The following is a 16,524-nucleotide window of genomic DNA, read 5'->3' on the forward strand; positions in this document are numbered from 1 at the left end:
TATTAATCAATTGTGTGATAATTAAACAGTTAAAAAAAATTAAAGAATAGATCGTCGATATATCTTCCTAATTTGTAGAGGCTTGACTTGTAGAAGAAGTCCGTCCAATTATATATATGGATCTGTACATAATTGATGATGGAAGAGAATAAAAAAGTAAGAGAGAGAGTGAGGTGTTTGATTGAGAAAGTAAGTATATTGCTTTCATAAACTTTGTAATGGAGATGTCTGAAGCGCTTAGAGAAAGTAAAAAGCTTAGAAAGTATGGTTGGAAAGCTTTTTATAAATAAAGAAGGGCATTATTGTTGGGAAACAAATTGAATCTAAATCGATTTATTACAAATGATCTTCTCATCTTTAGAATTTGATGTCTTATTTGCTTGTTAATGATGTTTGTGTGCTGTTGGTCTTGTATATTGCACGTGCCTTTATTCGTAGTATGATGATGAAACAATTTTGATGATTTGCAATTACTTTCGATTCTTTAATGTCGGTTATCCGTTGATCAATGATTTTTTGTTCTATAGCCAATCTTTAACGTCTGTGCATGCTTCGAGTCAATCGCTTAGGTATGTAAAATATCAAGGACATTGCGAAGACAAAATGGAGTCCAATCTCTCTATATGGCAGTCCAAGAAGTTTAGGCAAAAAAATTTCATGGCATAGCTTCACCTTTCTTGAACTTGCGCTCAGTGTTTGGAACATGTCGGCGCCATCTTCTCCGTCAACTCTCTCATGTTGGCGATGCATTTCAGATTCATAACTCTCGTAGTGATGAGAAGTCTCCAAAGCCTCAAATACGCAATTTCTTGGTTCACCAAGGCGATATATTTCTTTACTCTTTTCATAATTTTCATAAGATGACACTAAAAAATTTGTCTTTTGGAATCATTAGAGGAATCATCGAATGAGAAATGAAGGTTTTAGCTTAGGCTAATTGAACCGATCATGCTCTAGCAATGTTATGCAAATTTGAAATTTTAAGTAGAATTATCTTTTCTCTTTATGTTGTGCTATTGATTTGTCGTGTTTTTTCCCCCAATTTAAGATACTATGGTGGGCTCCCCTCTTTTTCATTTGTTGGCTTTTCTATATTGAAGTTCATCCTTAAGACAAGATAAATGGAAGTTGGTTATTGTTGTTGATCTTCTGAAAAGATCTTTTAAATGGTTCCCAAATAACCTTGAAATGATAATTGAAGAACAATAAATTTGTAATTTATTGTGTTACGATGTTCATATAATGCTAAAGAAATAGTAAGATGAAATGGATGAGTCTCTAAACTTGCACAATATTGAAATTAAAAACACTGTGAAATGTGAATGAAATCAGATTGAAGGCCATAAAAAGCAAATCGCTAGAAGCATAAGTATATAAAAATAAAGTGGTGCTATAAAGGACTTCACCACAAGTCGACATGTGTTGCTCATAAAGAGCAACACACAGCCCCATTATATTTCGTAATTTTCATCGAATGGAGTTTCTCCCTACACACTAATTGTATAAAGAAAATATGGAAGTAAAATCCAACATTTTTTCAAGAATGTTCTTTTTAATTTGGTCATGACAATATATATAGATTGCTTCACTTTTAAATTTGGACCTTTCATTCTATTCTTCTTTATTTATCCGTTCGAATTCCAAATAAGCCAATAATCATATTAATTTTTTTGGGTAAAATACGCTAAACTAATAAAAATAAATACTACTAATTTTTTTGTGCATGCTTTGGCATACGTTTCAACACTCCTAAATATGCATCCAAAATCTTTTTAATTTTATTATAAATTTATATGAGCTTAGTGTCATCAACATATTTGATAAATAGTATAAACAGCAAGAATCTGTAAAAGACCAAAACAAAAAAGACAAAAGGACAAAGAAAGGGCCAAGAAAAGAGAGAGAGAGAGAGAGGAATCGTTGAAAAGAAAAGGAATGGATGGGATAGTTCTTGGAGGACTGACTGACTGAGAATCCCAAATCTATGCACAAGAAAGATGAAAAAGAGCATGAATGAGCATGCAAACTCGAATGAAATCGAACGGAAAAACCTCGAACAAGGGCAAATCACTGAAAGGAACGTGAACGATGATGAGGGAAAATCCGGGCAACAGGCCCAAAGGTGAACCCGACTTGTTTCTAGGGAAGAGGCCCTTTAGGGTGCGTTTGTTTGCGTTTTTTAAAAAATCGTTCAGAGCGAAATAAAAAAAGTGTTTACATTCTAAACAATTTTTGAACAAAAACGCGTTTGGTAGACTTGTTCCGTAAATAAAAATAAACAGAAACACGTTTGGTAAATTTGTATAATTTCTTTATTTCTTTTATTTTTCTTATTTTTCCTTTTTTCTTTTTTCTTTTTCCTTTTTCTTTTTTCTTCTTTTGGCCCATCGCTAGCCTCGGCCATGGCCTGGCGACCAGCCGACGAGGGCGGCGGCCTCGCCTAGCCACGGCGAGGCTCGCCTAGCCACGCGAGGCTCGCCTAGATCCCGGTGAGGCCGAGCTCGCCCGGCGGCCGGCGAGGCTCGGCCTCGCCGGCCACCGCCAAGCGATGCCGACTCGCCAAGATCCGGCAAGGCCGAGCCTCGCCCGACCACTGGCGAGCTTAGCCTCGCCGGATCCGGGCGAGTTCGAGCTCGCCCGGCCGGCGCGAGGTCGGCCCAAGGCAAGGCCGCCCCTCGTTGGCCGGTTCGGCCATGGCCGAGGCCGGCGACCGGCGAAAGAAAATAAGAAGAAGAAAATAAGAATAAAAAGAAGAAGAAAATAAAAAGTATTTCTAAGTTTTGTTTCAAAATAAAGAAACACAAATTTGTTGTTTATTTCGTTTCTTTTTGTTCTGGGAATGAAAGAACAAAAAGGAACAAAACACACCAAAACGCATTTTTTGTTCCTTTTTGTTCTCGTGAACAAAAACAGAAAAAGTGTTCAAAAAAAAAAAAAAAAAAAGAAAAACACAAACAAACAAGCGCCAGAGTCCGAAAATCTCAGGCCCCAAGGAACTCAGCAAGGGCGCAGAGCAAGGAGCAAAGGAGAGAACTTTCCCTTCAAGGGGACTAAAACTTTGGGCAAAGTACAAATAGAATGTGCAACGCCAGCTAAGGACTCGTCCCTGCCTTTGTCACATGGCTTGTTGGTGGTCCAATCTCTTCAGGCCTCAGCATGAGCGGGCTCGCCAGATGTGCACGCGAACTCGAGCCTGAGTAAAATCGAATCGAAAGTCATGGAAGAATAATTGCTAGAAAGCGATGGGTGATCACTCGGTTGAATTGATGGTGCCGCGAGAACATTTTCACCTTCGGTTAATAAGAGGATTAGCAAATCTGCAGTGTCGAGACCCGGATGAAGAGAGCCGCCCTTCCCCTGAACCATCAAAATACAGAGCAAAAGTAACATTACCAAAGAAATTGAGCTTTGGTCCTGCTGATCAAGGAAAAGAGACAAAACCGAATGCTCTGGAAAGCCCGGTCTTTTGTGGCTAAAGGATCTCCGCCGTTTATGGACAAGCCAAAGTCGATCATTGTACGGTGATTTTTTTGGTGCATCGAATTCACGCGAACCTAAAGCTTCTGGGTCTTTAATTCACATGGATATCATATGTGATCTATCCATATGATGACGCATACGGTGACACCTCTTTCTTTCTTTGAAACATCTTAGACCTTGTTTCCAGGAAGCATCGCTTATAAATCTCCAACCCTATCTTGTTCTTGGTTTGCCTAAAATGGCTGGCTTTCCCACCCCCAAAAAAAAAAAAAATGGCTGGCTTACTGTCTTTTCCGGGTGCACATTACTTATTCAGAAACAAATATATATTTTTTTCACTCTTTTTTTTTTATTTTATTTTATTTTCAGTAAGATGGATGATCCATCTCGCGTATTTGTAATGGTAGTCTCGTTGTTTATTTGTGGTTCCAGATAATGATAATTAAATTTTACTATGAAAGCACAAAAATATGTTAGCTCATGTCTTGGTTTTTTTGAAATAGTTATGTCGTATTCAAAATTATCTCCGGAAATTGTTATAATGTCTCGTCATACTTTCTTGTGGTGAAAAATATCGTCATTCTCAATTACGGCCTGAGCCAAAAAAGGAAGGTTTAAATCCAACACTGTAATAATAAGTAGATGCTTAGGCAGAAGGGTTGATAAACAATTTCTTTTAAATCATAATAAAAATGATATGAATAATTCTTGAACTTTAACCTAATGTATAATGTCGTCCTTGACTTTTAATTTGTTTGACATGATTTTTAAACTTTAACCTAATGTGCAATGTCGTGCTTAAACTTTTAATCTATTCAATATAATTCTTGAATTTTAGCCTAATGTACAATGCCGTCCATGAATTTTTCATTTCTTTATATGGTTTCCGAACTTTTTGTACATGTTCAAATTAGTTCATGGATTACATGAAAATGTTTATCATTGTCCTTCCTTTATTCAAATAAATGGAATTTGTTTATCTAGCTTTCGATCCAATACATTTAAAAGGTGGAAAATAAAAAACCGTTACAAATGGATTATTAAAAAAAAAACATTTTTGTGGCCCCATATATTAGATGACGTGGATTATGATATCTTGATCCGAATTGAATATCTTATGTGAATAGTTCACATATAACATTATTATTGAATTGACAACCAAATTAGCGAATTCTGTTAATTTGAATTAATGAAAAAATAACACTTGATATTTTCCATATAATTTAGAGATTAGATTGAATTTACACTAAAAGTTTATGGATCACATTAAATAAAAGTAAAAGTTTATGAATAATATTACACGTTAAATTAAAGTTCATAAATTATTTGTTTAATTTTTTTATTTTCTGAATTTCTTTTCTTTATATTCTCCCTCTCTTTTCATTACTTTCAATTTTACTTTCTTTATTTTCGGGCATCAACATCCCACCCCTTCAACAACATACACAATCGATATTAGTGGTAGCGTGTTTGGTGAGGTTTGAAAATCTGGCCTCTCTTGGGAAGTCCGTTCCTTGAGATTATCCAATACTCCTTTTTTTTTTTTAGCAGATCCAATACTCCTTTGTTAGTGGTAGCTGGGTCCTGCTTCTGACACACAGTGCGCTTCGCTTCCGCGGCTTCCGCATTTCTTTTAAGAGAAGATCCAAATCTTTCTTAAGTTAAAAGCAAGGACGACAAAAGATATATTCAAGAAATCTTCACATTGGTTGAGGCTCATTTATTTTATTAAAAAATGAATAATATATAAAAAAATCATTTATATCAGTTAATAATTAATTAATAAAAATATTTTTATTATCGGTAATAATTTCTATCTAAATATTTTCATAGACGGTGAAAATATTTTTCATTTTTTTTGTGAGTGATGTAAATATTCATTTAAAAAAATTATATTTTAGATCATTTATTTTTGCAAGATAAACACACTATAATTGCGCTTTAGGCCTCGGATCTGGCGCACCTCCTTAGTCCTTAGCACGCGAATTACTTGGCGTTGATTTAATTTGTTTCGTTTCGTGGTGGATGAGGGACCTGACACGCTGGAATCAGCGTATTACTGACGCAGCATGATAGAAGGAGACTGAAAATGGAGCCAGATAAAATGGAGGGCGGTACAGCTGATGGAAGGACAGATAAAATTGGAAGGGCGGTACAGCTGATGGAAGGACAGATAAAATGGGGGCGCTGCCTCGTCAGAGGACGACGTCGCCATCCTCCGCTTGCGCTTTCGTGTCCATGGCTTCGTGCCGTGGAATCCAACGCTCAACTAACTCTTTTTTTTTTTTTTTTTCAACGCTCAATTAACTCTCAAAAATCAAATAATGCACGAAACAAAGCTCAATAATTTCCAACTCCAAGGGCCAACGGGCTTGACCCCGTTCCCACGGTCCCACGCACCAATTAGATCATAACACAGGTAACAATCACAAGATTGAGTTGCCGAGGATTAAGTTCGCTATTCCTGTTTCCTTTATGTCGAATATTTATCTTAAAATAAACTCTCATAACATTTTCTTAGTGTTGTCCCTCTTCCGTACCTCAAACTACTCACAAGAATCGGAGAATTACCTCAGGTGGTACGGTCGATTTGCACGCACCAAACTGTATTCACCCTTTTGATCCATATGAAGCATTGTTGATGTTTAGTTGGGACATGCACAAGTAATAACCATTTCCTCTTAAGGCATGTCTTTGTTTGATGTTTGCTGTAAACTTCTTATTGGATGTGATGAAAAGAGTTGATATTCTAACGTGAGCTTTGAGGTTGCTATAGATGATGGAGACTATGAGCCAAATAATTTTTTTTTTTTTTGGTAAGTTATGAGCCAAATAATTAGTGCCCATTACATTATTAATTTTTTTTTTTTTAGATTAAGTATATTGAAAATTCTAAAACTTGTCATAAAATTGCAATGGAGTCTTAAAATTTCAAAAATACAATCAACTCTTAAAACTTATCACAAAAATGTAATCGAGTCCTAAAAATTTTAAAAAGTGCAATTAAGTTATAAAACTTATTTAATTAGTCCAATCAAATCCTTCCATTGATTGCATTTTTGTATGTTTTAGGAATCGATTATTCTTTCACGACAAGTTTTAAGAATTGATTACATTTTTTGAAATTTTTAGGATTCCATTGCTATTCCGTAACAAGTTTTAGAACTTCTAGTATATTTATCTTTTCTTTTTCTAAATAACAGTGGGTGAATTTGGTAGTATTTATGTTTCGGAGAATAATTTCTATCGTTTTTTGCATTTATGTTCCCGGGAACAAAGAAAATGATTTTTTTTTTTACTTATTATTTCTACTACAAATCTATTTCTTGGCTAATTTTCTATTTCGAAAATAAAATAAAATTAGTTTACGTTACCAAACCGTATTGAGAAACAAATGAATAGAAAAATAGAAATAAAAGATGGTTACCAAATATGCCCATTAGAGTGAAGACCATATGAGGAAGATCATGGAGAGCTAGCCACCAAAGTAAGGCCAAGCAAGAGCATTAAAAAACCCGAGAAAAATGGTGACAAAAAAGGAAAACCACTATCTGTTAAAAAAAAGAAATCCTTACAAAAATTGGGAATTTCTAAGGATATTTCTTTTTAAAATAAGTATCTCGCGATACTTGTTAAGAATTTATTTAGACGAAGTTTCTTGTTTCCTATTACATTTTTTTCCCATGACGTGTGTAATCAATTCTTTGAAAATCGAGATACTTTCCATTAAAGTGCTTAATAGGAGCGCTATTTTTTTATTATAAAAAGTTGTTTGCATCAGAGATGATATGATAATGGACACAAAAATGAAAGGTGATTAATTAACGAAACTAACTAATTGAGAGGTTCCTTTTTATTTTTTATTTTTTTTTCGGTTGTGAATAAATGAGAAGTGAATAAGCGGTTCTTCTGAGGGGAAGTTGGGCCCCCGGCGGAGAAGACCCCACCGCCCCCGCCCCCCCCCAGCACAACTACAGGGATGATTAATTAACGAAACTTACTAATTTAATCGACTTTTTCCCGCGCTCAAACCAGCACACGCACCTTAGTTAAAAAAAAACAAAAAAAAACAGCGCACGACCGCCCTGCCCTGCCCTGCCCTGCCTCGCCTCTGTTTCTTGAAGCGTAGCCTCTGTCTCGTGAAGGGTAACTCCGTCGAAAGGGGGGCGACGAGGGCGAGCCTCCTCCTCTTTTTGTCTCTAGTGGCCATAAAAGGCAGCCCCACGTTCTCTGCACCTCTTAAGAAGAAGACTCTCCTCTTCATTTCGGGGTTCCCCTGCTTCCACCGCGCCGCCGTTCGAAGGCAGAAATCTCTACTGCTATAGTGCGAATGCGTAGAGGTGTTTCCAACTTTTTTCTTCTTCTTCTTCTTTTTCTCTAAGTGGGAAACTAATGGTGGCTGAGCGAGTTTGAGATGTCGCCTGCTCCGAGTGTTCTCTCTTGAGCTTATTCAAAACCTCAGCGTATTTCACTTTATTAGCGGGAGTTGGAGTTCAGCATCTAACCCGTGGTGTGTGTGTTTCGCTTCGGTGGTTCTTGCAGTTCTTCTGAGAGAAGAATCGAAGAATGGCTGATCGTGTGCTGACCCAAAGTCGCAGCATTTGCGAGCGTTTTAAAGAGGCCCGCTCTGCTCAACGCAACGATCTTTTGAATTTCCTGTCAAGGTAAAAGCCAGGACGAGAAGAGGATATATTCAAGTGATCTTGAAATACAACATCTTGATGGGTGGATCTAGTCTAGCATGTAAAGTTGGTGGAATTCAGCTTCAAAAATGTTTTCATCCTTTCTGTTTTCGTGTTGAAGGGTTGAAGCCAAGGGCAACGGCATCTTGCAGCGCCACCAGATTTTTGCTGAGCTTGAGGCGATCTCTGAGGATAGCAGAGCAAGGCTTCTTGATGGGCCTTTTGGTGAAGTCCTCAAATTCACTCAGGTATCATGAGCTTCCTTCTTGTCGATGCTTTTTGGTTCTTAAAATCTACTCTTCTATAGTAATAATGGGTTAATATTTGCTTTTCTTGGACCTTTTGTTGGTTTGACCTCTTAAATAATTTCTTTGGCTGTGAACTTTGGGGTTTAGGAAGCGATTGTGTCGCCTCCATGTGTTGCTCTTGCTGTTCGTCCAAGGCGAGGTGTGTGGAAACACATCCGTGTGATGGTCCGTGACCTTGATCCTACGGAATTGGAGGTTGCTCAGTATCTGCACTTCAAAGAAGAGCTTGCAGATGGAAGGTCAGATTCTTTATTGTCTATTCTTTTCCTTTTTTTCTTGGTGATCTCAGAACTCAGGGTCATGTTCTTTTTTGCTGTTCTTGTTTTTGATTGTTTTGGGGATCTTAATGAGGGTTATTCGTCGTGTTTTTCAGCTTGAACGATGACTTCGTGCTTGAGCTTGACCCATTCACTGCCTCTTTTCCGCTCCTGACTAATTCCGAGTCTATTGGCAATGGCGTTGAGTTTCTCAATCGCCATCTCTCCACTAAGCTCTTCCCTAACAAGGAAAGCTTGCATCCTCTGATTGAATTCCTCCGAGTCCACTGCTACATGGGGAAGGTACATAAACCATCGATGATTCCCATTCATTCAAAGTCTTGAAAATGAGACATGAGTTACAAAGTCAAATTTTTTCATCTCATGTCACAATATGGTGAATACTGAGAATATAATGCCAATTAAGATTACAGAATGTGCTGCACATTGAAAAATATTTGGGGATCTGTTTATGGCTTATGTGAATATTGGCGACTCTGCAGACCATGATGGTGAGTCCCAGAATCCAGGAAGCGTCGTCCCTCAAATATTTCCTGACGTGCGCAAAGAATTATCTGACCACACTCAATCCCCAGACTCCGTATTCCAGGTTTAAGCATAAGTTGCAGGAGAATGGGCTGGAGCAGGGGTGGGGTGACACAGCTGAGCGGGTCCATGACACAATTCAGCTCCTCTTGGATCTCCTTGAGGCTCCCAACCCGGCCACTCTCGAGAAGTTCTTGGGAAGGATTCCGATGGTCTTCGATGTTGTGATCGTGTCTCCCCATGGATACTTTGCTCAGGACAATGTCCTGGTTATCTAGATACCGGTGGCCAGGTACTTGTTTTCATTTTGTGTTAGCATCTCTTAATCAGGAGGATATACTGTTGAGGTTCATCCCACATTGTTTTATTTTTAGTGTCAGCATCTCTTAACCAGAGAGAATACACAGTACTGTGTGGTTTTGATGTGTGGGGATTTATCCCACTTAAATCATTTTACAATAATTCTGTCTATTTCTAGGTTGTTTACATCCTGGATCAAGTTCGTGCCCTGGAGACTGAAATGCTTCACCGCATTAAGCAACAAGGACTGGATATCACTCCTCGGATCCTCATTGTAAGTTTCACAAGCTTATGGTTGGGACTTCATGTGGTCATTAGATGAATTGTCCTGCTTTAAATGCTTATTGTGTAGTATGTTTTCCTAGTTCACTCGGCTTCTCCCAGATGAGGTTGGAACCACCTGTGGCCAGCACCTCGAGAATGTTATCAGGACCAAGCACTCCCGTATTCTTCGCATCCCCTTCAGGGACGATAAGGGAATTGTCCGTAAGCGGATTTCCCGGTCCGAGGGGTGGCCCTATTTGGAAAGATTCACCGAGGTATTGACAGACTCAATTATATACTTGGTCATTTTGCCTGTTGAATTCATTTAGTTTCTGGTTGAGACTAATGGTTTTTGTTTGGTAACTCTTATCAGGATGTTGCGGAAAAACTTGATGCAGTGTTGCATCGCAAGCCCGATCTGATCATCGGAAACTCCAGTGATGGAAACATTGTTGCTTCCTTGTTAGCCCAAAAATTAGGTGTTACACAGGTTTGTTCTCTTTTATATTGTCTTGTTACTTGTAGCAACTGATGCTGAAATACTCAAAGCCTGATATATTCTGATCTTTTACTTCCTTGTGCAGTGTATGATAGCCCATGGCCTTGAGAAGACAAAGTTCCCAGAGTCAGAAATTATACTGGAGGAAATATCCTGAACGAATTTGAAGTGCCACTTCAGCTTGCCAGTTCACCGCAGATCTCATCGCCATGAACCACGCTAACTTCATCATCGCCAGCACCTCCCAAGAAATCGCTGGAAGGTGATTCAACTCAGTTGTTCATCTTGGAATTCGATTGTCGTAATATAGTCTACCTTGTCAAATTTCTTCGACAGTCCTAATATTCCTTATTTTTCAATATTTTCAGCGAGGATACTGTGGGACAGTATGAGAGTTACATGTCCTTCACTCTTCCTGGACTCTACCAAGTTGTCCATGGGATCAATGTCTTCGACCCGAAGTTCAACGTTGTTTCTCCAGGTGCCGACATGGACATCTATTTCCCCTACAATGACCAGAACCGGCTGAGCTGCTTCCATGGTGAGATTGAAGGACTCCTCTTCGGCAATGTCCAGAACAAGGAACACTTGTAAGTGTCCTGGTCCTTCCTTCGTATCCAACTTAAATCCTGTCCTTGCATTTGTTATGCGTTCTTGGAAATCGAAGTCGTCTATTGCTCATTAACATTGTCTCTAACGTTAAACAGATGTGTGCTGAAAGATAAGAACAAGCCGATTATTTTCACCATGGCGAGGCTGGACCGTGTCAAGAACTTGACAGGGCTTGTCGAGTGGTATGCCAAGAACCGCGAGTTGAGGGAACTGACCAATTTGGTCGTGGTTGGGGGCGACAGGAGGAAGGATTCCAAGGACTTGGAAGAGCAGGCCGAGATGAAGAAAATGTACGACCTCATCAAGAAGTACAAGCTGAATGGCCAGTTTAGGTGGATTTCCTCCCAGATGAACCGGCGGAGGAACGGAGAGCTCTACCGCTGCATCTGCGACACGAAGGGAGTCTTTGTTCAACCGGCTATCTATGAAGCTTTCGGGTTGACTGTGATCGAGGCCATGACTTGTGGATTGCCGACCTTTGCCACTTGCCATGGTGGGCCGGGCGAGATCATTGTGCACGGTGAATCGGGCTTCCACATTGATCCTCACCATGGTGACCAGGCGGCTGAGCTTCTCGTAGAGTTCTTCAAGAAGTGCAAAACTGACCAGAGCCACTGGGAAAACATCTCAAAGGGTGCCATGCAGAGAATTGAAGAGAAGTAAGCATATAAATCATGGGTCTTCAGATCTAAATGATGGTCATAGTTTTCGGGAATACAATTTTTCTAATGTAATTTATTTTTTTTTTTTTTTTTTTGCTTTTGATAAGGTATACATGGAAAATATACTCTGAGAGGCTGTTGAACCTCACTGCTGTGTATGGCTTCTGGAAGCTTGCGACTAACCCTGATCGGCGCCAGAGCTGCCGCTACCTCAAAATGTTGTATGCCCTCAAATATCGCCCACTGGTAAGTTTTCCTTGAACCCGATCCGATTCCTGCATTCTTCGTTCAAATTGGCGCATTGTTCCTTCTTGGCGTATGAAGTATGTTTCTCGCCATTCACTCATGCTATGTTCTTGCTCCTTACAGGCTCAGTCTAGTTCCCCGCAGAAGGAAGTGGAGGCGACCGACTTTGAAAGTCCTCGAGAGGTTATTTTCCTAATTTATTTTTTTCATTTGCATCATCCATATTCTGAACCTACCATTTGCATGTTGAGTTCTACTCGTACTATTTATTTTTTATTTTTGGTAGCAAAAAGATGAAGGTTTCATTTACTCGAAGCAAGTTTGTTTACATAAAAAAACTAGAATATCCAATATAGATTTCGGGAGATAAGATAGGCAATCAAGAGGGAGTTCATTTTTCCGCTTAGCCAAAAGTCTTCTCTCTTTTTACCTTCGTCTGCATGCTTCATTAAGATGTTATCGTAGGAATTAAAATATAATCTTATTACCATTTCAACAGTTCTTCGCATACAAACCATGTTTTTTGCAATTAACTCATGCTGTGTTCTTGCTCGTTCTTGCAGGTTCAGTCGAGTTCGGTCCACTGTCGCGTAAACCAAGACGCGAATAGTTCTCGGAAGAGGAAGCCTTTGAGCTTGGACGTTTTCGACACGTTATTTTCCTTGATTTATTTCTTATTTTCACCATATGTTCTCTGACCCTATGGTTTTATAAATTCTACTCAAACTTTATTTTTTTTATTTGCATCATTTGTTTTCTAAACCCACCATCTGTTTTCTAAGTTGTACTCAGTACTTTATTTTTATTTTTTTTCTTTTTGCTTCATATGTTCTCTGAAACCGTGGTTTGTATTTTGAGTTTAGAATATGCAACATAGATTTCAAGAATTAAGACAGCCAATTATGAGGGAGTTCATTTTTCTCGCTTGGATTTGACCACCCAATCCGCTAGCTCGTTGGCTTCCCTTGAAAAAGATTTCAGAATAACAAGTACTTGGGCGGTAGATTGGGTCGGACCTAGTACCAAACACGAAATTCCTAATATAAATTTACTCAGTTAAAAGGAGCAAGATTTTCCACATAAAATTTGCCTAAGCCCACTTACTTTTTTTTTTTTAACTAGGAGGCCAACCAAGCCCAGGCGAGCTCATTGGGAGGCCGGCTCTATCCGGGCCGATTCGGCTATTTTGATTTTAGTGGCTCCCCCGGATACAATCAAGTTAATCAACCTGATAGGCCGAGTCACTCTATGAAGGACTGACGCGGGGTTCGGATCAACCCGGACCTACGAATCCCAAATTCACCTGGGACGAATAATCGATCTCTAGGTGGTCCCAAATGGGATAACAGCGAAGAGATCCACGGACGAGGCCTAAAGGAGAAACCCAACCCATGCCGAGAGTAAAAGTCCCAAGTTCAAGGAGCAAAGGGAATCTTTCCCTTTCTCTTCTAGCTCCCGCCTTTGATACGAGCCTTGGAGTTGGTCCAATCTCTTGAGGCCTTAGCAGGAGCGGGCTCGAACGGACAACGCGATAGTCATGACGAACAATATCACCAGAAAGCAAGACGCGCAGTGGATACACGGAGGAGAATGAAGATGAGGCTGTACAAGAAAAGCCTTATCTGGACATGGACTTCTAGAGCGACAACTTTGAGAGTTTATTGAATCACCACACGCGACTTACATTCTTGATGCCATTCTTACTCGATACATAAACTTTTTAATGGAGATGTTTGGTGATGTGCGTAGAGAAAGTAAAAAGCTTAGAAAGTATGGTTGGAAAGCTTTTTAATGAACAAAGACCAGCATTTTTGTTGGGAAACTAATCTAATCTAATTAGTTCAAAGTTCAAATTTTGAACAATGTTTAATCTAAATTGATCCATTATGAATGATCTTCCTATCTATAGAATCTGACATCTTTTTGCTTGTCAATGATGTTTGTGCGTGGTTGATCTAGTTTATTGTCTTTGCCTTTATTCCTTGTATTCTTATGAACCATTTCTTTTTTATGGTTTGCAACTGCTTTCAATTCCATAATCTTGGTTATCCCTTGGTCAATGGTTTTTCATAGTCAATCTTTAACTTTTGTGCATACTTCAAATCAATCGCTTAAGTATGTAGAATATTAAGGACAATGTGAAGACAATATGGCGTCAAAAGCTCTCTCTAATGGCAATCTAGGCTTAGTCGTAAGGTTCACCTTACTTGAACTTACACTTGGTGTTTGGAACATATAAGCGTTGTCTTCTCTGTCAGCTCTTTCATGCTAGCAACACACTTCAAAGTCATAACTCTCATAGTGAGGAGAAGCCCAATGTGCCTTAAATATGCAAGTCCTCACTTTAGGCGATATATTTCTCTCCTCTTTTCATAATTTCGATAAGACGAAATTGAAGGAGTTTGTGTTTTTGAATCATTGGAGGAAGCTCATCAAGTGAGAAATGAAGGTGTAGCTTAGGCTGATTGAACCGATCATGCTCCAACAATTTTATGCAAATTTTAGTTAGAATTCTCTTTTCTCTTTATCTTGTGCTATTGATTTATTTATTTTTCCAATCGGATATTATGGTGCGTGTCCTCCCTCCCTCCACTTTGAGTTAATTGAGAAAGAAGTTTAATTTAGATCGGAGGCCATTGAGCAAGTGTATGACATCCTTTTCTACTACACACTTATCGGGTGTGATTATTGTAGGAGGATTGGTTTTTCTATATTGAAGTTCATCGTTAGGACAAGATAATTGAAAACTGAAAAGATCTTTTGGATGGTATTCAACAAATTTTGGAATGATAATTGAAGAACAATAAATCCGTAATTCGTTGCATTACAATGTTCATATTATGCAAAACTATGTACAAGATTGAAAATAAAAAGAATGTGAATGAAATCAAATTGAAGAACATAAAAAGCAAATCACGAGAAGCATAAATATATAAAAGTAAAGTGGTGCTCTAAGGGGAGTTCACCACGAGCCGACATGTGGTGCTTCTAAAGAGCGATTCATGTCCCCCATTAAATTTCGTGATTTTATCAAATGGAGATTCTCCCTATGCACTAATTATACACTAATTGTACAGAGAAAATATGGAAGTAAAATCTAACATTTTTTCAAGAATGTTCTTCCTATGACCTATATAAAGGATGCTTTTTAATTTGGCCATGACAACATATATAGATTGTTTCAACATATATAGAGACTATTTCACTTTTAAATTTGGACCTTTCATTTCATTTTCTTCATTTATTCTTTCGAATTGTGTTGTGACCTAATCCCTCTCGCGGGAAAGAGTTAGATTTAGGGGTATTGTCAACTTCAAATGGACGGTCTTCCATTGACTTGAGCTCTTCCAAATCCATACCTCCTACGACATCGGGTTTTCAAAATTCCAATTAATTAAGCCTATGTAAATTTTAACAAAGGAGTCGCCACTAGCCTTTTCGATGCTAGAAACCCAATGAGATACGGGATGATATCTTATTATATACGCAACTAGATATTCAAGACTTGAGAACTAGATTACATTAGCCCGAAGACTAACGCCTTTTCAATACCTTGCAAGACTTGAGGACTTGATTATGATAGCCCTAAGACTAACACCTTTTCGATACCTAACTTGATAACGCCATAATAGCCTATCAAAAAAAGTCTAAGGGTCATCCCATCTATTTTAGAACAGAAAGTATCACCCAAAATATTGAAATGCACAATTAATTATAATCGTGAAGAAAAGAACGCAAACATCCTAATATCATCCCTAAAAATAAAAAGGCAAGGCAAAACAAAGAATCCTATTGTAAAGTTCTAAAGTATGTCCAAATTTGGGTTTCAATTTGTAAGAAATTCTAATTTTTTCTGATTTTCTCTTTTTATTTTTTAAAATTTTCTGAGTTTTTTAATGAATTTTCTAATTTTTTTTATCATTTTCTGAATTTTAAATATATTTTATAATTTCTTATTATTATTATTATTATTATTATTATTATTATTATTATTATTATTATTATATTCGGAGAACGGGTTCAGATCGGATTTATCCGATCCATTGACCCGACCCATCTACCAGGATCCGACCCGAGTCAGATTAAAACCGATTTTTGTCAATGCTTTTATTTTTTATTTTTTGAAATTTCCCTATTTTCCTTTTTCTTTTTTTCTCTCTTTTGTCCTTTTCCCTGTTTTGTCTTCTTCCCCTGCACTTCTTCTTCAACCTCCAGAAGCGCTCCTCCTTCCCGCAACTTTATTTCAGAACCCAAACTAAACGCCGCCGCCACCATCCGCCCTTGCCGCGTCGTCACCGGCGTCTACGCCACCTCCGGGACATCTCCTCCCTCCGTTCATCCATCCCGACCGACGTCCATTAACTCCGGCTGCTCACTCCGGCGACCTCAAAATTTAACGAAATGAAAACCTACCGATCCTAAATTTCTAAGAACCAGCCATCCAGCAGACAAACAGACATGAAAATGTTAATATGAAGAAATAATCGCCTAAATAGGGTGGCCTCGAACCACTGGCTTCGCCGGCGGCGTAGGTCTCCAATAAAAAGCTTTCTGGCATGAAGATATGCATAAATGTGAAGAAATTTTTTTTTTTGTCAAATCACATAGAAACACGGAGAAAATACAAGGATCAAACATGAATTAACAAATATCACAACAAATACGAAT

At 38.4% G+C, this 16,524-nt stretch overlaps 1 pseudogene; it reads left to right on the plus strand.

The window, feature by feature from the left end:
* The first annotated feature begins 8,046 nt into the window (after positions 1-8,046).
* On the plus strand, positions 8,047-11,611 carry LOC104440115 (annotated as a pseudogene).
* The last annotated feature ends 4,913 nt before the right edge of the window (positions 11,612-16,524 follow it).

Source organism: Eucalyptus grandis, chromosome 3 (assembly GCF_016545825.1).
Source record: "Eucalyptus grandis isolate ANBG69807.140 chromosome 3, ASM1654582v1, whole genome shotgun sequence".
In the NCBI taxonomy this organism is placed as follows: domain Eukaryota; kingdom Viridiplantae; phylum Streptophyta; class Magnoliopsida; order Myrtales; family Myrtaceae; genus Eucalyptus; species Eucalyptus grandis.